This window comes from Balaenoptera musculus, chromosome 18 (genome assembly GCF_009873245.2).
Source record: "Balaenoptera musculus isolate JJ_BM4_2016_0621 chromosome 18, mBalMus1.pri.v3, whole genome shotgun sequence".
Taxonomy (NCBI): domain Eukaryota; kingdom Metazoa; phylum Chordata; class Mammalia; order Artiodactyla; family Balaenopteridae; genus Balaenoptera; species Balaenoptera musculus.
Window position 1 is genome coordinate 23,524,094 of NC_045802.1, and position 21,761 is coordinate 23,545,854.

The following is a 21,761-nucleotide window of genomic DNA, read 5'->3' on the forward strand; positions in this document are numbered from 1 at the left end:
TGTACAATACAGAGTTGTAAACTGTAGGCAGTGTGTACAACAGATCACTAGAACTTACTTGTTTTTACTTCCTGTTCATTTTAGTTTTTAATTCATTTGTATATATATTTTGAATAGAGTAGTAGAAAATTCATTTTTCTACTTATTATTGTATATGGCCAAGAGCTTTCATCCTAATTATATATAAAATATTAGCATTCGTATTACTGATACAAATTTTGGCTCCTATGGAAATGAACTGGCTAATCTAAATGGTACCCGATGATATTAGTTAATGCAGTTTCTTCCAAACAGGAAGTAACAGTGATTTTTCATTAACCGACTTTAAAGAAATGTAATCACTGCATTAACACTCTAATAATTTTAGATCCTAAATTATGCTAATTTGATTTTAATAATTTAGCAAATTCCTGTTTGTTCTTAAAGATTTAAAAATAGCCAGTGGTACTTTAGGTAGTTTCATTTGTTGTTATTTTCGCTGTAACTACACTCTTTTAACTTTAATCATTCTCAACCTGGTTGATTCTACACACCACTTAGGGCTAATGTGGCAAGATAATGATTTTCAAATTCTGATGATGCATTATGTCTGCATAAGAGAGATTTCTGCTGGTTGGCACTCAGCTACAGCCATTTTCCAAGCCGTGTAATTTTAATTTCTTAGCATCACTTGTATGATGAACTCTAGCTGAGGGCCTTTTAACACAGGTAGGCTCTGCAGGGTCACTCCCAGGTGGCTTCCTATCAGAAGTGATCAGTGAGAAATAATTGAATGGCAGCACCTTTCCTTTGTGCAGCTTTGATTCTTTTGGAGAAATTGTACTCTTTCTATCACAGAGTAAATCCCCCAAACATCGTGTCTACTCTGATTATATACTTCAGTTCTTAACAATATCTATGTCAAGCTTGTTACCTCCATTGAAGCAGATGATTTATGAAAGCTGATAGGTATTGTTTGAAATACTATGAACATAGGATGCTTTGTTTAGTTATTTCCTGTCTACTCCAAGATAGTCTTCGCTCACACGCCACATGAAATATTAGATGGATATTAAAATGTAACCTATATCCAGGAGGGTTGTCCTAGCTTCAGTGGTTGATTCAGAGGGATACTGAGTCAGAGACATTCTTGGCATCTAAATTCAGACTAGTACAGGTTGGACAGCTTAGTGTGACAGCTGCATTAATTATTTGTTGTTTTAATAGTTGTGCAAACAACTGTTAGACTATTGATTTTTTTAATTGAGTGGGTGCTGGAGATACTCTGCTGGGGATCAAACCTGGCTCCTCTACTTCTAGTAGTAGTATTTGGTATTATAGTAATAGTAACAATAATACTAGTAGTCGTATTTCGTATTACTAGTGATCACTAGTAATATAATTACCAGTAGTAATTAGTCTCTTTCTATCAATGTCTTTTTCTGTAAAATGGGAGTAACAGGGTTTCTATGAGGATTAAATGAGCTAATACATGTAAAATACTTTACAAAGCAGGAAATTTTCAACATATATTAACTACTGTTATTATTAGTAGCACCATAATTCACTATTTAGGTAAGCATACAATAGTGTTACAGAATTCTCCCCAATTTCTGCATTAAGCAACCTAAACTCAAGTGCCTTATTAGAGTACATGTAGTTTGGGAATCAAGTTTTGCATACTCTAACCTCATTAAAGACAATTTCAAGTGTAGGAGAACATGATATTGCTTAAACTTAAAAATAAGAAAAAAGAAATAGTAGAGTCAGAGAACCAGAAAGAGATACTGGCAAACATGTAAGTTCCCAAATTTAAAGGAAAAAAAAAAAATGAATGGAGTAACTGAATAACAGAATGAAAATGCTGAATGCCAAATGGTGATTTGGGAAGTTAAGGCACTCCTCCCCAAATCCAAAGCAATGAGACAGAAAATGAAGGCATGAGAGAAATGTAGGGGCATGGAAAATCAATCCAGGTGGTCAAACATTTATTGTCTAGGAGTTCTAGAAGGGAGCAGAGAAAATAGAAAATAATCAAAGAAATTATCAGAGAAATAGCAGAAGATAATTTCTCTAAATTGGAGATAGACTTGTGTCTTGAGATTAAATGGTTTGGCCAATTTCCAACAAAATGAAAGGAAAACAACCGATACCTAGGTGTATCTTGATGAAATTTCAGAACTCCTAGGATAGGGTAACGAAAGAATTCTGTCCCCAAAGTTGAAAAAGAAAGCTACCTAAAAAAGAAAGAAAGCATTGTTAGCAGACTTTTTTTGGCCACCCTGGATTCTGCAATATAGTGAAGTTTAAAACATTAAATTGTCATGGAAAATTATTTTGAACCCAGAAATCTCAAACATGAAGGTACCATAAAGATATTTTTAGAGATGCCCAACCTTCTACAAAAAATAACTTCTAGATCTAACACAACAAAATGAAAAGCAAATGAGTGACAGAATTAAAAAATGAACAATAAAATATCCAAACTCATAACAAGGATGGAATTTTATATTAAGTAACAGTGCAGAAATTTTTATCCAATGGATTGATAAAATTCAATGTTGGTGAATATAGGGAATAGGTACTCTCATATATGTACTTTGGGTGAAATTATAATAATTTAGTGCAGTCATTTTGGAAGATAGTGTGGCAGCATATATTACTATTTAAAATCTGCATTCCATTTGATCCAGCAGTTCTGGGTGTCTGTAGTAAGACAACAGTCCTATGTATAGAGAGAGGGTATATGCTAGGGGGTGCAATGTGCAAGGGGTAGAATTGGGGGGCTGGTGTTGAGCCAAGAACGTCGTCTCACTAGTCTTCTGCGCCATTTACGTGACTTAAGTAATTAAGTGGTCAAGAATTCAGAAGGAGAGGGGGTCTTGCAGAAGTTACGTCAGCAAAAGGGAAATGAAGCCTGATCTACTTTTACAGGAAACAAACACATATGATCAGCAGAGAAAAGGTGGAGTTGAGTCTTCTCCAAATTCACGTGAATCAAAACATTCAGTTTTGAGCTGAAACCAAGCTTAGAAAGCTTCAACCCCAAAGGGAAACCCTTTGGGAAAATTATGACAGAGTGAAAATTGGATTATAATGGAAACCTATCTACTCTATAATTTTATGGTTTTCCAAACAGTATATCATCTCACTTTACATTGTGTTTACTTAATTAGACGTTTGAAATATGGAAAACAATATTTAGAAGAAAGCAGAAACATGGACTTAATGGGACTCAAACAGCATAAACAGAAAAGATAAATTCAGGTGTCTTTATATTTTAATCGTATGGATAATAATTCTGGTGTAGAAAGTTAGCTGCCTTGCTTACTGCTCTCCATCACTCAGATTCTTTATCACATACATCATATCCATTTGTATTTCTTGCAAGATGCATCAGGCCAAATTCAGTGGCAAAGGATGAAACCAAAAAATACATTGTTTCTAGATTTCTTCCCAGCTGGGCTGAAACAAGCTTAATAAACTGTACTTATATAAAAGGATTGAGAAATGAGGGTCCTGAAATCAATATAAAAAAATACCAAGTCAGTTCTCCTTTCCTTAAGAAGCATACAGTAGAATTTTCAGTGGAGAGAAAGTCCATAACTGGGGTTTATGGGGAGAAATATAGAATTGAGTATAGTATAGTGGTTGTGAAGTGACAACAGCTGTCCCTGGGATTGTGACATCATGGCTGTGGCGCACACAGCACAAAGCCTGGCACATAATACCCCACAAATCCTCGCTAATATATTTAAATTATTAGTTTACTTAACACTTATTGAGTGTCTGCTCTGCATCAGGTACTGTGCCAGGCACTCAAGGGTAGGTCTTTGGGAGGGGAAGAGACCCAAGGTTGAGGGAGGTTATGTCCTGCCCTCCCATTTACTTCAAAGCAAATTCCAAGTTAAGAAGAATGTAAAGTAAGCTGTGCTGTAACTGGATGATTTTCTGCTTCAGGACTTTGAACTTGTACCCCTGAACTATAGTACCTTTCAGTTAGTGTGAGTACAGAAGTCGGGAGAAATTGTTTATGAACATAAATTTATTTTAGACTATAAAAGAACTTTAAATCCAAACTGTTCTGCTGACCACTGCTTTTCTTTTCTTCTCTTCTCCTTGGTCTTCTAGTTCAAAGAACATTAAAATCTTAACTTTTTACCAGTATTTTAGAAAACTATGCCTTTCTATTATTACAGAGCATAAAAAGCTCGTTTAGAAACTTTCGTGCTTTTTAAAATTTTTCATCCGGGCTTCCCTGGTGGTGCAGTGGTTAAGAATCCACCTGCCAATGCAGAGGACACAGGTTCGAGCCTTGATCTGGGAAGATCCCACGTGCCGCGGAACAACTAAGCCCATGCACCACAACTACTGAGCCTGTGTTCTAGAGCTCACGAGCCAGAACTACTGAAGCCTGTGCGCCTAGAGCCCGTGCTCCACAGCAAGAGAAGCCACCGCAATGAGAAGCCCACGCGCTGCAACGAAGAGTAGCCCCCGCTCGCCGCAACTAGAGAAAGCCCACGCGCAGCAACGAACACCCAACGCAGCCAAAAATAAATTAATTAAAAAAATTTTTTTCATCCTCTTTTTTCAAGGCCAGAATAAAGGATGAAAATAATGGGTAAGAAACAAAGACTTTTAAGTGCAAGATGTAGAGGTTTTAATTAAAGGATGATGAAAAAGTGACTAGTCCTCCAATCTTTAATAAAGCTAGTTAATTCTCCACTAATGCTGTAGAAATTATGCTCTAGTGAGCTGGGACATTTTATTCATAATCAGGCAACATTATGTGCTTTTAATTAACAGTTGTACTTCCATTTGTCGGCCATTATTGAAAGAAGAGTGATACCAAATAGTATCCTACGTTGTTTCATAATCATCCTCAAAAAACTTTAGGCGTCAAGCCTGCATAGAGTATTGTTTGCTAAGAACCGCACGAATCAGACTAACAGAGCCATCTCTCTTCTCTAGCAGTACACCATCCAAAATAAATTACGGACAGGTTAAGAGGACACCAGTCAATCCAAGGAATTAAAAATATATATTATTCAGCAACCCACTGAATGAGAGAAAACATTTGCAAATCATATATCTGATAAGGGATTAATATCCAGAATATATAAAGAACTCCTACAACTCAAAAATAACAACAGAAAACAAACAACCTAATTTAAAAAAATGGGCAAAGGACTTGAATAGACTTTTCTCCAAAGAAGACATACACATGGCCAACAAGTTTAAAAGTTGCTCACCATTACTTCTCATTCGAGAAATGCAAATCAAAACCACAATGAGGTATCTCCTCACACCCTTTAGAATGGTTGGTATCAAAAAAAACCAAACAAAATAGAAAATACCAAGTGTTGATAAGGATGTGGAGAAATGGAACACTTGTGCACTGCTGGTGGGAAGAAGAGTAATGGATTTAAAAAAAAAAATGTTAAGGGTAGGGTCTTCTCATTGATTGTGTTTGTGGTGTGCCATGCCAGCCACTTCACCTGCACGTGAATCCCTCATTAAGAAGGAGAATCCGATGATTGAGTGGCTACATTTTCTGTGCTAATTATAGTCGAGCCAGTGGCATTGGTTGATGACTGATGCTTAATGGTTAGATTTACCTTCTCTAGAGCCAGAATGACATTTCAGAGAGCGGGTATTTCTGTTATCGTCCAGTGTAGGGGACCTCAGAGACTACCTGGAGGGTGGAGGGTGTCTGAGAGAGGGGGCTCAAGGGACAGGGTCCCTGGTCACTTCTACCCGAGCAGCTTTGCATCTGTTGGAAGATTTTTTTTTTCCTCGAAAGATTCTGCTTGAAAATAGCTTAACTGCAAAGGGGGTGGGGGGGTGGTTAAAAAGTCACTGATCCCGTTCACAATCTTTGTCAGATGGGAAAATAGCAACTGTGAGAATAAGTGATGTCCTCTTTATTCTGGCCCTTCTTCTTCTTGTCCTCCTTTTCACGTTCCCCTTTTTAGTTATCTCCTAGTTAGTGCAGATTTTCAAAGGAATTCCATCCTTTTAATCTGACCACCAGCCTCTACAGGGATTGAGCAGATATGGTACACCACCATTGACAAAATAAGAACCTAGGTTTTCCCGCCTTCTAACCCACATCTCTTAGAGCTAGACCTCATTTTCTGAGAGCCTCATCCAGGGTAGGGCCAAGGAACGTGGGTTTTTAATATGCACCTCAGACGTTGCTTTTGTAAGGTAGTCTTGAGGCCACGTTTTGAGAATAACCAGACTCGATGTTTTGTGAAGGAAGAACCCCTGCAGTTTGTGGGTCAGGAATTATTATTGACCTTTATGGATAAAATGCAGAGAACAAAACAACTCACTCAAGGATGCCCTGCTACTGTGATGTGGTTGAGACCCAAAATTCTATGTTTTTCCCACAAAACTGTTGCTTCCCAAACGCAGGTCTACAGAACAGTGGCTTTCCATGTTTGGCTTTTGTTCTGTGATCCATAGGGAAATGAGAAAAATGTAGGACAGTATTGTGTTTTATCAAGAATCTCCATTTATTCTGAGATTCTTTAATACTAAATGTTTTTAGTAACAAAATATCCCTTCTTCTTTTATGGCATGATGGTAGTTGTATATAGTAGTTTTTTTAATGGCATGAAATCCACAAATCTGTATACTAAAGCACTAAAAGCCCAGTGGCTCTACCTGAAAAGAAAGCATGAGGCAAACAGTGGAACTCTGCTCTCCAGGCCTCCCTGCGCCCCACTTCTGGGTGCCTGGTGAGTTCCACAGAGCACCATTTGAGAACCACTGAGGTGGTGGAAAGTACACCAGACAAGGAGTTGGCAGACCTTGATTCTAATCTTACCTCCATCATTAATTAGCTATGTGACTTCAGCAAATCAATTCATTTCTCTAGGCTTGTATCATCTTCTAGGATTCTGTGTGCTTAGGGATAAATTTCTATTTTTTGAAATAAGGGAATTATTAAAATGGATTAGAGGTTATTTTCCTTCATTATGAGTAATTCATCAACTCTACCTCATTTGTATGAAACGCTAATACAATTTTTTATTAAGCCCAGTACACAGAAAGCTCATTAAGCTAACACTGGCTTATCCAGAGTGGTGGTGAACTCAAAGCAATTGCTTTTCCCTAGTAATCTAGATCTCTGTGGTTTAGTAGTAAAATATTGAATTATCTGAATCTCATTAATACAAGACTCATTTTTTTTCAATTTCCCTATTTTTAAATAGAGTTTCTCCTCCTAATTCAAGAACTTTGATGTATATGCCAATGAGCATCAGCCTCTGACTTCTCAGAAGGTGGCCTCACCTTGATAACCACAAGCCCTCACAAATGTTCTGGTCCACAAATAAATTGTCAGATACTTAGGATTTGATTCTATTCGTGATGCTATACTAATCAGCCTCCATGATTTCTTATAAATACTTAAATGCCACATCAGCTTAAAAATTCATACTTCATTTGGGGGCAACTCTCTTGCCTCGTAGCACTAATTTTTCTGTGTATTCGACAAGCACGTAATGAGCTTGCTCTATCTGCCAAACTGAGCTAGGCCTTGAGGACATAGTCCCAGACCTCAGGGAGCTCCTAGTCCAGCAGAGGAGCTAGTCTTACAAATAAATGATTAAAATACAGTAGAAATACAGTATTGGACAATTTATATTTTCAGTCTTTAAGCTCAAACTTCTATTCATGTTTGTCCAAGGCAATGGCCTTCTAGGGCCAAGTATCTTTGGGTGTAGGCTGGGACTTTAGGTCAGAGAGGTCCTAGGTTCACTGACACCCCCCCCCCTTGATAAAGAATATATTCCTTATTAGTAGGCAGATACGTTTTTTCTGTTGTTGTCTTTTTGTTTTTGTTTTGTTTCCCAAACCAGCATGTGATTAGTGCAGTGCTGCAGGCTGTGGGGTCAGAGGTGGTATCTATGGTGGATGATAAGATTGGGGGACACACACATGTGTTCAGTAATGTAATTGAATTGAGTTGAATCTGTTGCAATTTGATATGAATTAGTATGCATCTCAGTTGCTCTGACAATACCTCTTGAGGAAACTTTTGCACAAAGATTCCTAACCACAAGGCACTACATGGTTATTTGCATACTTGGAACTAGCACCCAGGCTTTTCATATTCTCCACCCATGCTCTCTTTAGGCCCCCAAGTCTTTCATATACTATGAAAAGGAAGTAAGATTTGGCAAGAATTTCCGACTTGGGTAGGAGAGAGAGTTTTGTCGTGTATTGCCTAGAATTACTAATTTCAATCTGAAATTTAATGAAAGAACGTTAAAATGAATGGATATTCTACTTGGTCATGTTTTCTATAATCTACTTTTAAATTGGTGTGTGTGTGTGTTGTATGTGAATTAATCTACATCACAATGATGGAAAACTAATATGAAGTTCCTAATTGAGAATATTCAGTTCAGGGCTTTTGCTAGTATTTGAAAGATTCATGAGATGGTTACGATAAATGTTTCGGTAATCTTTGCATCTGATCAACAAGGAGGATTTAGAATTTCTCCCCCAGTGGTGAAATTAAGGGGTTCAAGATTTGTGGATGAACAAGATGTTAGAGTCTAGTGAACCAAATATGGGAAAGCCAGTCACCTGTTGAACATGACCATAGGTTTATAGATCAGCACCGTCTTGTATGCAAAACTGTCCTTAACTAACTAAAAGAGTTAGCTGAATGTTGTATTAGAATATCATGATATCTGCCTGCACTGAACTTTTGACCCAAAATGATGTTGGAACACCAAAAAGAACAGAAAGAGGGATTTCTCATGGAACTGACTACATACCTGTTGTTGTGCCTGCTTGCTAGTAGATGTTTGCATATGTGGCCGAGTTTTGTAGCCAGGCTGTGGGAGAAGAGACAGTCTCACCTATCAAAGGAAATCGAATATCCATGAATGATCAAACTGGCTTGGATCAGTTCTCACAACTCACCTCCTGAGAATGAACTGAAAGAAGGAGGCAGGGCATTTAAAGGAGAGGACACCTTATTGATATGGTTGATGAGTTCTTCCTAGTGAGGAATGCATTCTTTAGATTGGTTTTATTTGGGGGCTGCTCTCTTTGATCGGCCATCAGGGCTCCCTGACTTGTCTCATAGGCTCCATTTCGAAGGAAAATAATAGTGCATTCAAAATAATAGTGCATTCTTTGACCATGGGGCAGAGCAGAGATAATTGGCCCACACTAGGGCCTATCAGGCCTACAACAAAGGCAGAGGGCACTAACTCCTGAACTTTTTGTTCAAAGACATTGACTGGACTTTATTTCCTAAAGTAATAGGATTCATAGAACTGTATGTTTCACATGAAACTTGTAGGGACTTGAAGACTTGAGGGCATTTCCCTTAAATTACCAGGCTAAAAGCTTCATAAATATGTTTTCCGCCATAAAATGTAATTGTGAGGTACAGTGTATAGTCTGTTTTATCTGAAACACATTGTTTATTCGTGTGGCAATCTGAGCTCTCCATCACTGAATTAGCATAATGGCTTTAGCCTGTTTTCGTCTTAGGGTATTGTTTAGAAGGAAAAATTAATACGGTCTGTTTCTACTAATCACAAATTCCATTTTGTATTTCTTTGATATAGTTTCTTTGATGTGAGGGAAAAGACTAAATCTCTTTTAAAGGAAGAAAAATGTCAGCGAGTCTGTTTAGCATGTATGCAATCTCAAGAATTTAGTAAACCGTGTAAGATTGGGAAGTTAATATTGTGTTTGGGGCCGCTTTGCTTGTTTGAGGAATTTAATTACAACTTGGATGGCTTTCTAGGCATGTAGGCTATTCTGACCCCAAGACTGTAGAACGTTTTGCAACTATCCTGTTTGATGTCCTAGGCCACTGAGAGACAAGTTAGACAGAACACCAACTAGACTTTTCTAGAAGCAGGAGCCAAGGAACCAATCCCTCCCCATTGTTCTCTATGTTCTTCTTGTGCGAAAGAATTTTGTTTTCCCTAGGTGGCTTCAGTGGTCATTGCCGAGCTGGGAAACGTGATCCTTCAGTAGCCAGGAGAGCAGAGAGCTCTCAAAATTTCTTGCTTCTTCCAGCTGGAGAGGAAAGGACCAAATTCACAAGCCAAGCTTCACTTCCCCCACCTGCTTACACATTTACAGCACCGAAGCCAGCATGCACTAACGTGTACAGGCGTGTCCCTGAAAACCAGTTTTATTCGCATTTTCATAGGTCCATAGAAGATTTCCCACTGACTTAAATGATAATTTCAGAGATTATTTTATCGGAAATTTGGATTGATCTCCAATTGGCAGTGGCTTTAACTTTCTGTTCTCCAGGCTTGCTGTCCAGAAATTAATGGTATGTAAATGAGCACAGGGGTTTAGAAACCTTTGGTAAATTCTATCATAAAGCGAATAACCATTCCTTACTTTGCATACAACCACTCTTCTATGCCACAAGCATCTCTGGAGCTCCTACTCACCACCAGACACCTGCGGCAGAAAATAAATAAGGCTTAATGTCTGCCCCGAGGGGGTTTAGAGTCTCCGGTGGAAGATGGGAGTAGATCTGTGGGTGTCGCTCAGTGCAGTAGTGCCGTGAGGCCAGTGTGCTCTGGGCCCTGGAAGGGAAGCAGAGGGGACTCTCACTCATCCTGGACATCCAGGGATGGTGTCCAGGTTTTGTCGGATGAGAAGGCATTAGCCGTGGGAAGAGGGGGCTGGGGGCGTACCGGGCATGCTGGCGGACGGAACCGAGCACGTGGCGGCATGGGGCGTGGAGTAGGGGGACGTCCTGGAGCAACCCTAAGCTGATTACTCCTTTAAGCTCAAATTGAAGGTGTTGTGAGCAGTGCTCCCCTAGCACTGTCAGGGCGATTGCAAATCTTGGTTTTGAAGCTGCAGGTCTAGCCTAGTGCAATGGTTGACACACGGACTCAAGCCAGACAGCCTGGACTCACGTCTTGAGTGTGACTTGAGGCCAGTCCCTTTAGCCTCTCTGTGCATGTGTTTCCTCATCTATAACACGAGTATTATGATAATATCGTCTCCTACGTGAGATTGTGGTGAGAATTTAATCAAGTAACAGGGCCTAGCATGTAGTAAATAGCAATACTATGTAAGTATTTGTTAAGTAAAATATGTGAGACTGGGAGGGTCAGGGCAGTGACTTGTTCATATAAGACGCTCAAATGATGAATAAAAAATTCCCAGAAATGTTCCTAATGACAAGCTGACAAACCCTCCAGAAAGTTTAGAGATGGAAGAAAAGACTTAGAGCAGCAGTCCACCAACCCTACTGTGAGGAAGAATTACCCAGGGAGCTTGTTAAAATGCAGACTCTTGGCCCCACCCTCCAGAGAATCTAATTCCTAGCTCTTGGCTGGGATCCAGAAGCATGCATTTAAAAAATCACCTGCAGTGATCAGTGATTTTCATGCACACAGTCCCAGAATCCTTTTTAGACATTGCCTAAGCCTTTTCCCTTTTGGAGCAAGTGACCTGTAGGCACTCAGAAGACCTGTGTTCTGGTCCCAGCTCTGCCAATTCCTGGTTGTGTGACCTTGGACATGTGGATTAAAGCTGTGAACATCCGTGCATTTGTCTGTGAATACTGGCATGGCTCTGCTATGAAAATGAAATGAGACGTGTATCTGAAAGGCACCAGTGAACCGATGACCATTGTGAAGTGGTCTCGTTACTGGAAGGGAGGGGGCCTCAGCCCACAGTTGGGCAGGCAGGAAGCCTCAGCCCTGATGACAAGGTTATTTTAGGATTGGGGAGGGTGAGGGTGATGGATGCTGGACCTCTGGCCATGTTTTTCTGTGGAATCCACCTATACTTTCTGTTGTGTGATTATCTACCTAATATTCCAGCGCTCAGCAGACATAGATAAAGGGAGTACCTACTTTATAAGGTAAACAGTCCCATTATTAGACAGCTCTGGTTATAAGAAAGTTCTACAGATTAAGCCAAAGTAGGCCTACCATTTGATATGCTAGATTTCAGCGTATCATTTTAGACAACTGAATGTGGAAGGGTTAATTAGAACAGGCTGTTTGAATTGCATGGGGCCAGAACCCAGAACTTGGGTGGGGAGAACACAGAGGAGGGTTGGCTGGAAGATACTGTTCAGTGTTCCCTCCCAGCTATTGCAGTTAATACTCCCTCTCAACCAACGCGTTTGGCTGCAGCCACAAGTCCACATGCCAAAGTGAAGAGAGAAGAGAGAATTTAGGAAAAAACGAAAGGATGGGAGAGATATTTTTTAATTTATTAAGATAAAAACATATTTGGTATTAGATATAAACATGTTCCTGAAATATAGTTGCTTCTGGTTTAGGAATTTAGCAGCTACCCATAGGGACTTACTGTGATGCAACTAACTAGTTAGGACTAAAAAAAAAAAAAAAAAAGTCTCAATTGGAAATTTAGGACGTATAAAACTGGTCTGAATTTTATTTTATTCCACTTTAATTTTAATAGAATCCAACAAGAAAAAGAGCTGAAATCCAAAATTACCTCTTTGTCTTTAGAGGTGAATATGAAATAGATATTTTTGCTCTATTTAACATATAAGAATAAAAGCTAGTTATTACTGCTCCTCTCCCTGACTGCTAAGAGAGAAATATATGCACATACAAATGTGTACATAAATGTGTCTGTATGTAAACAGGCATTGCATTAATATATGCATTTCATGGTTAAAGATTTTGATGTATTCTAGGAAAACAATTGTTTATATAATAAATTAATGCAAAATACTTGTGTTGAGATCCTTATTTTTCCTTGAAAACTATTGTTTTGCACACTATGTGATCAACAGCTAAGGGAGAACTTTTACTTGAAGTTGAACTGTTACTTGTTGAAGTTTACTTGAAGGAGTACTTGTGATTTTTCTCCTTTTTTATATATTGATTTTAAATGTATTCATTACTTTCGTATTACTTTTTTCTCATTATAAGTCTCACAAAGGAAACATAAATCACACTTGGAGATGTGGTCATGATACTCGACCTGTCATTTAAAAGCTCCCCCAAATTTCCTGAACGAGTAGATGAATAGTTGCTGATGTTTAGTTATAGACAGTTCACTGGGTTGCAAGGGGAGGTTTGTGTTAAGAATAATGGAATAATACTTTTCTTGTTTATTATTACTTCAGGGTTACCCTGAAGTATCTTTAGAGTTACCCTGTCCAGTGTTGGTTAAAACAATAAATAATCAGAGAAGGGCAAAAAGAGGAATAGTCCCAAACTGTGCCCATCTCTCTAGTCTTATTTCTTGCCACTTCTCTGCTTGCTCTCTATACACCAGCCCTTCCTTCTTTGAGGGTTTTTTTTTTTTAATGCTTCACACCCTCCATTGTGCTGTTCCGTCTGGTCCCTAAGTCCCTTCATTTTTTTCAGACCTAGTACTACTTATTCTTAAGGCCTCAGGATAAATGCTATTTCTTTAGGAATCCTTTATGACCTTTCTCTCTATTTCCTATCTAGCCTGCTCTTCTTTCTTTATCCTAGGACTTAGCACAAAGTATAATTATTATTCCTTTTACTGTGAGTCTTCCAAGCTATACTGTAAATTCCATAATGTCAGGAACTCTGTCTTTTTCATTGTTATATCTCTGGCAGCCAGCACAATGCTTGACACATCTTAGATACTTGACTAATATTTGTTAGAAAAATGGATAGATGGATGGATGACTAGATGGATGTATGGATGGGTGGATGGATGAATGGAAGAATATGATGCTCACCTAAAAGGGTAGATTCTGACCTCATGAGTCAGAATCTTACTAATAGCAATTTGAGCCAGGAAATTTGTACTTCTTAGGTTCTTAGGTGCTTAGGTTCATTGACTGATTTATTTGACTGCCATGCAAAAATGCAAGTGATAGGCAGTGAGGAAAGTATGAACATCAAAATATGAAAGCTGATAATATCACAGTTATTTCCTTGGCCAAAAATGGGAGGGGAAGCACACTGGTTTTGAAAGCTCTCTAAAAATTTAACATACAACTTTTTTTGTAAATGGTTTTCTTTATTATATAGTATGTTAGACATTTCCAGAAGAGTGCTGGCAAATCTTTCAGTCAATTACATGCTCACTGGCAAAGTATTTCAAAATATTTTGGTAAACTTTAGAGCTACGTGCCATTCAGCAACTCACATGACATTTCCACGTCAGTTTGTTGCTTTTCTGTTGCATTTTGTTCACTCATCACTTGAGTGCCTCTTGCCAGCTTTTGTTCTCAGGATGGAATAGGTTTGAATCTGGTAATGAAACTGTGCAAAATGGTACAAGTGCCTCAAACAGCATGTGTAATTACAAGTGTATAGCACAGTCAGAAGGAAAGCAAGTTAGAATTAGCTTTCAGGGCTCTTTCATTCAGGAAGAATTATTATTTTTTAATGGTAAAGTTCTTTTTTTATTGTTCTAAAATATGCATAACATACAAGCTATTATTTTTTATTTTATTTTATTTATTTACTTTTGTACAGCAGGTTCTTATTAATTATCTATTTTATACATATTAGTATATATATGTCAATCCCAATCTCCCAGTTTATCCCACCACCACTGCCCCCTCTCCCCGCTTTTGCCCCTTGGTGTCCATACGTTTGTTCCCTACATCTGTATCTCTATTTCTGCCTTGCAGACTGGTTCATCTATACCATTTTTCTGGATTCCACATATATGCAATAATATTTGTTTTTCTCGTCCTGACTTACTTCACTCTGTATGTCAGTCTCTAGGTCCATCCACGTCTCTACAAATGACCCAATTGCGTTCCTTTCTATGGCTGAGTAATATTCCATTGTATATATGTACCACATCTTCTTTATCCATTTGCCTGTCAGTGGGCATTTAGGTTGCTTCCATGACCTGGCTATTGTAAACAGTGCTGCAGTGAACATTGGGGTGCATGTGTCTTTTTGAATTATGGTTTTCTCTGGTTATATGCCCAGTAGTGGGATTGCCAGGTCATATGGTAATTCTTTTTTTTTTAACATCTGTATTGGAGTATAATTGCTTTACAATGTTGTGTTAGCATCTGCTGTATAACAAAATGAATCAGCTATATGTAAACATATATCCCCATATCCCCTCCCTCTTGCGTCTCCCTCCCACCCTCCCTATCCCACCCCTCTAGATGGACACAAAGCACCGAGCTGATCTCCCTGCGCTATGTGGCTGTTTCCCACTAGCTATCTATTTTGCATTTGGTAGTGCATATGTGTAAATGCTACTCTCTCACTTCTTCCCAGCTTACCCTTCCCCCTCCCCGTGTCCTCAAGTCCATTCTCTATATCTGTGTCTTTATTCCTGTCCTGCCCCTAGGTTCTTCAGAACCACTGGGTTTTTTTGGTTTTTTTTTTTCAGTTCCATATATGTGTGTTAGCATACGGTATTTGTTTTTCTCTTTCTGACTTACTTCATTCTGTATGACAGACTCTAGGTTCACCCACCTCACTACAGTAACTCAATTTCACTTTTTTTTATGTCTGAGTAATATTCCATTGTATATATGTGCCACATCTTCTTTATGAATTCATCTGTTGATGGATATTTAGGTTGCTTCCATGTCCTGGCTATTGTAAATAGTGCTGCAGTGAACATTGTGGTACATGACTCTTTTTGAATTATGGTTTTCTCAGGGTATATGCTCAGTAGTGGGATTGCTGGGTCATATGGTAGTCCTATTTTTAGTTTTTTAAGGAACCTTCGTACTGTTCTCCATAGTGGCTGTATCAATTTACATTCCCACCAACAGTGCAAGAGGGTTCCCTTTTCTCCACACCCTCTCCAGCATTTATTATTTGTAGATTTTTTGATGATAGCCATTCTGACTGGCATGAGGTGATACCTCATTGTAGTTTTGATTTGCATTTCTCTAATAATAAGTGATGTTGAGCAGCTTTTCATGTGCTTCTTGGCCATCTGTATGTCTTCTTTGGAGAAATGTCTATTGAGGTCTTCTGCCCATTTTTGGATTGGGGTGTTTGTTTTTTTGATATTGAGCTGCATGAGCTGCTTCTATATTTTGGAGATTAATCCTTTGTCAGTTGCTTCATTTATGAATATTTTCTCCCATTCTGAGGGTTGTCTTTTCGTCTTGTTTATGGTTTCCTTTGCTGTGCAAAAGCTTTAAAGTTTCATTAGTTCCCATTTGTTTATTTTTGTTTTTATTTCCATTACTCTAGGAGGTGTATCAAAAAAGATCTTGCTGTGATTTATGTCAAAGAGTGTTCTTCCTATGTTTTCCTCTAAGAGTTTTATAGTGTCTGGTCTTACATTTAGGTCTCTAATCCATTTTGAGTTTATTTTTGTGTATGGTGTTAAGGAGTGTTCTAATTTCATTCTTTTACATGTAGCTGTCCAGTTTTCCCAGCACCACTTATTGAAGAGGCTGTCTTTTCTCCACTGTATATGCTTGCCTCCTTTATCAAAAATAAGGCAACCATAGGTGCATGGGTTTATCTCTGGGCTTTCTATCCTCCATTGATCTATATTTCTGTTTTTGTGCCAGTACCATATTGCCTTGATTACTGTACCTTTGTAGTATAGTCTGAAGTCAGGGAGTCTGATTCCTCCAGCTCTGTTTTTTTCCCTCAAGATTGCTTTGGCTATTCGGGGTCTTTTGTGTCTCCATACAAATTTTAAGATTTTTTCTTCTAGTTCTGTGAAAAATGCCATTGGTAATTTGATAAGGATTGCAATGAATCTGTAGATTGCTTTGGGTAGTATAGTCATTTTCAAAATATTGATTCTTCCAATCCAAGAACATGGTATATCTCTCCATCTGTTGGTATCATCTTTAATTTCTTTCATCAGTGTCTTATAGTTTTCTGCATACAGGTCTTTTGTCTCCCTAGGTAGGTTTATTCCTAAGTATTTTATTCTTTTTGTTGCAATGGTAAATGGGAGTGTTTCCTTAATTTCTCTTTCAGATTTTTCATCATCAGTGTGTAGGAATGCAAGAGATTTCTGTGCATTAATTTTGTATCCTGCAACTTTACCAAATACATTGATTAGCTCTAGTAGTTTTCTGCTGGCATCTTTAGGATTCTCTATGTATAGTATCATGTCATCTGCAAACAGGGACAGTTTTACTTCTTCTTTTCCAATTTGTATTCCTTTTATTTCTTTTTCTTCTCTGATTGCTGTGGCTAGGACTTCCAAAATTATGTTGAATAATAGTGGTGAGAGTGGGCAACCTTGTCTTGTTCCTGATCTTAGAGGAAATGCTTTCAGTTTTTCACCATTGGGAATGATGTTTGCTGTGGGTTTGTCATTTATGGCCTTTATTATGTTGAGGTAGGTTCCCTCTATGCCCACTTTCTGGAGAGTTTTTATCATAAATAGGTGTTGAATTTTGTCAAAAGCTTTTCGGCATCTATTGAGATGATCATATGGTTTTTATTCTTCAATTTGTTAATATGGTGTATTGCATTGATTGATTTGCGAATACTGAAGAACCCTTGCATCCCTGGGATAAATCCCACTTGATAATGGCGTATGATCCTTTTAATATGTTGTTGGATTCTGTTTGCTAGTATTTTGTTGAGGATTTTTGCATCTATATTCATCAGTGATATTGGCCTGTAATTTTATTTTTGTGTACTATCTTTATCTGGTTTTGGTATCAGAGTGATGGTTGCCTCATAGAATGAGTTTTGGAGTGTTCCTTGCTCTGCAGTTTTCTGGAAGAGTTTGAAAAGGATGGGTGTTAGCTCTTCTCTAAATGTTTGATAGACTTCACCTGTGAAGCAATCTGGTCCTGGACTTTTGTCTGTTGGAAGATTTTTAATCACAGTTTCAATTTCATTATTGTAATTGGTCTGTTCATATTTTCTGTTTCTTCCTGATTCAGTCTTGGAGGATTATACCTTTCTAAGAATTTGTCCATTTCTTCCAGGTTGTTCATTTTATTGTCATAGAGTTGCTTGCACTAGTCTCTTAGGATGCTTTGTATTTCTGCAGTGGCTGTTGTAACTTCTCCTTTTTCATTTCTAATTTTATTGATTTGAGTTCTCACCCTCTTTTTCTTGATGAGTTTGGCTAATGGTTTATCATTTTTGTTTATCTTCTCAAAGAGCCAGCTTTTAGTTTTATTGATCTTTGCTGTTGTTTTCTTTGTTTCTATTTCATTTATTTCTGCTCTGATCTTTATGATTTCTTTCCTTCTGCTAACTTTGGGTTTTGTTTGTTCTTCTTTCTCTAGTTCCTTTAGGTGTAAGGTTAGATTGTTTATTTGAGATTTTTCTTGTTTCTTGATGTAGGCTTGTATAGCTATAAACTTCCCTCTTAGAACTGCTTTTGCTGCATCCCACAGGTTTTGGATCGTCGTGTTTTCATTGTCATTTGTCTCTAGGTATTTTTTGATTTCCTCTTTGATTTCTTCAGTGATTTCTTGGTTATTTAGCAACGCATTGTTTAGCCTCCATGTATTTGTGTTTTTTACATTTGTTTCCCTGTAATTGATTTCTAATCTCATAGCACTGTGTTCAGAAAAGTTGCTTGATATGATGTTAATTTTCTTAAATTTACTGAGGCTTGACTTGTGACCCAAGATGTGATCTATCCTGAGAATGTTCTGTGCACACTTGAGAAAAAAGTGTAATCTGCTGTTTTTGGATGGAATGTCCTATAAATATCAATTAAATCTATCTGGTCTGTTGTGTCATTTAAAGCTTCTGTTTCCTTATTTATTTTCATTTTGGATGATCTGTCCATTGGTGTAAGTGAGGTGTTAAAGTCCCCCACTATTATTGTGTTACTGTCGATTTCCTCTTTTATAGCTGTTAGCAGTTGCCTTAGGTATTGAGGTGCTCCTATGTTGGGTGCATATATATTTATAATTATTATATCTTCTTCTTGGATTGATCCCTTGATCATTATGTAGTGTCCGTCCTTGTCTCTTGTAACATTCTTTATTTTAAAGTCTATTTTATCTGATATGAGTATTGCTACTCCAGCTTTCTTTTGATTTCCACTTGCATGGAATATCTTTTTCCATTCCCTCACTTTCAGTCTCTATGTGTCCCTAGCTCTGATGTGGGTCTCTTGTAGACAGCATATAGATGGGTCTTGTTTTTGTATCCATTCAGCCAGTCTATGTGTTTTGGTTGGAGCATTTGATCCATTCACGTTTAAGGTAATTATTGATATGTATGTTTCTATGACCATTTTCTTAATTGTTTTGGGTTTGTTTTTGTAGGTCCTTTTCTTCTCTTCTGTTTTCCACTTAGAGAAGTTCCTTTAGCATTTGTTGTAGAGCTGGTTTTGTGGTGCTGAATTCTCTTAGCTTTTGCTTGTCTGTAAAGCTTTTGATTTCTCCATCGAATCTGAATGATATCCTTGCCAGGTAGAGTAATCTTGGTTGTAGGTTCTTCCCTTTCATCACTTCGTCATACCACTCCTTTCTGGCTTGTAGAGTTTCTGCTGAGAAATCAGCTGTTAACCTTATGGGAGTTCCCTTGTATGTTATTTGTCATTTTTCCCTTGCTGCTTTCAATAATTTTTCTTTGTCTTTAATTTTTACCAGTTTGATTACTATGTGTCTCGGCGTGTTTCTCCTTGGATTTATCCTGTATGGGACTCTCTGCGCTTCCTGGACTTGGGTGACTATTTCCTTTCCCGTGTTAGGGAAGTTTTCGACTGTAATCTCTTCAAATATTTTCTCAAGTCCTTTCTCTCTCTCTTCTCCTTCTGGGACCCCTATAATGCAAATGTTGTTGTGTTTAATGTTGTCCCAGAGGTCTCTTAGGCTGTCTTCATTTCTTTTCATTCTTTTTTCTTTATTCTGTTCCACAGCAGTGAATTCCACCATTCTGTGTTCCAGGTCACTTATCCGTTCTTCTGCCTCAGTTATTCTGCTATTGATTCTTTCTAGTGTAGTTTTCACTTCAGTTATTGTATTGTTCATCTCTGTTTGTTTGTTCTTTAATTTCTCTAGGTCTTTGTTAAACATTTCTTGCATCTTCTCAATCTTTGCCTCCATTCTTTTTCCGAGGTCCTGGATCATCTTCACTATCATTATTCTGAATTCTTTTTCTGGAAGGTTGCCTATCTCCACTTCATTTAATTGTTTTTCTGGGGTTTTATCTTGTTCCTTCATCTGGTACATAGCCCTCTGCCTTTTCATCTTGTCTATCTTTCTGTGAATGTTGTTTTTGTTCCACAGGCTGCAGGATTGTAGTTCTTCTTGCTTCTGCTGTCTGCCCTCTGGTGGCTGAGGCTATCTAAGAGGCTTGTGCAAGTTTCCTGATGGGAGGGACTGGTGGTGGGTAGAGCTGGGTGTTGCTCTGGTGGGCAGAGCTCAGTAAAACTTTAATCCACTTGTCTGCTGATGGGTGGGGCTGGGTTCCCTCCCTGTTGGTTGTTTAGCCTGAGGCGACCCAACCCTGGAGCCTTCGCGAGCTCTTTGGTGGGGCTAATGGCAGACTCTGGGAGGGCTCACGCCAAGGAATACTTCCCAGAACTTCTGCTGCCAGTGTCCTTGTCCTCATGGTGAGACACAGCCACCCCCCACCTCTGCAGGAGACCCTCCAATACTAGCAGGTAGGTCTGGCTCAGTCTTCTATGGAGTCACTGCCCCTTCCCCCTGGGTCCTGGTGCGCACACTACTTTGTGTGTGCCCTCCAAGAGTGGAGTCTCTGTTTCCCCCAGTCCTGTGGAAGTCCTGTAATCAAATCCCACTAGCCTTCAAAGTCTGATTCTTTAGGAATTCCGCCTCCCGTTGCCAGACCCCCAGGTTGGGAAGCCTGACGTGGGGCTCAGAACCTTCACTGCCGTGGGTGGACTTCTGTGGTATAAGTGTTCTCCATTTTGTGAGTCACCCACCCAGCAGTTATGGGATTTGATTTTATTGTGATTGCACCCCTCCTACCGTCTCATTGTGGCTTCTTCTTTGTCTTTGTATGTGGGGTATCTTTTTTGCTGAGTTCCGGTGTCTTCCTGTTGATGATTGTTCAGCAGTTAGTTGCTAGAAAGATTTTTAAGTAACTGTTTGCAGTGGTTTAAATCTGAATAGCCATCTTTGCACCTCCTAGTAATAGAAAAGCTCAACCTGATCTTATAAAAGTACAAATAAATAAATAAATCACACTCACACACACACACACACACACACAGTTCTAAGCTTTACACTAGGGTACTAGCATGGTCACCCATGGGAAGGAAATTTCTGGGGATCTCTTAGAACAAACCTGCAAGATTATTATAGTTTGAAGCAGCAGTTGCTGGTGACAGTTTTTTCCCCTACAAGGAGATGAAATGATGCAGACCAATGGTCTGACATTTCCCAAAGCACTATAAAAGAATAAATAAGAATCAGTGAAATGGCATATTGCTTTATGCTTTATTTTGGAAATTTTAGAATTTCTTTGGCAAACTACTTTTTTTCCCCCCAAGAGAACCCCTTGACCTAATTTTAGTAAGTTCTAACTGAAAGGTCTTGCTCACAGCACAGAGTGTGGTTCAGAAGTGGCGTGTTGTTTTGTTTGGGATTTTTCCTTTTAAGTCTCTGGAAAAATTCAGGTCAATCTGGTATGTTTGCATTGAAGTAAAGTGACATCTGGATTTCAGTACTAATGGAGTGAAGAGTCAATATAAATGTAACTGCACAAACTCCATCATGTGTACAATAATCATAAACTAAGCTCTTCTGAATGAAATTGCTGTCAGAAAATGTGTCAGCTTACCAACACTAAGAACATTCCTAAAGCAAATCTCAATAAAAATTAAAATAGTTTTATGTATAAAGAAGCTTGTCTTGTCCACATCATTTTAAAAGGCCTTCATGAAAGAGAAAA

The 21,761-nt window shown here is 38.5% G+C and overlaps 1 protein-coding gene across 9 annotated transcripts in view; it reads left to right on the plus strand.

Moving 5' to 3' along the window:
* ENOX1 (ecto-NOX disulfide-thiol exchanger 1) overlaps nucleotides 1–21,761 on the plus strand; it is a 618,533-nt gene that overhangs the window by 277,418 nt on the left and 319,354 nt on the right. The window contains exon 1 of one of the 9 annotated variants that reach the window (XM_036831993.1): nucleotides 20,489–20,508. The exons of the other annotated variants lie outside the window; for them this stretch is intronic. The gene's annotated coding sequence lies outside the window, so the exon portion shown is untranslated. Of the gene's footprint in view, nucleotides 1–20,488; nucleotides 20,509–21,761 lie in introns of those variants that run through there. 9 annotated transcript variants of the gene reach the window in all.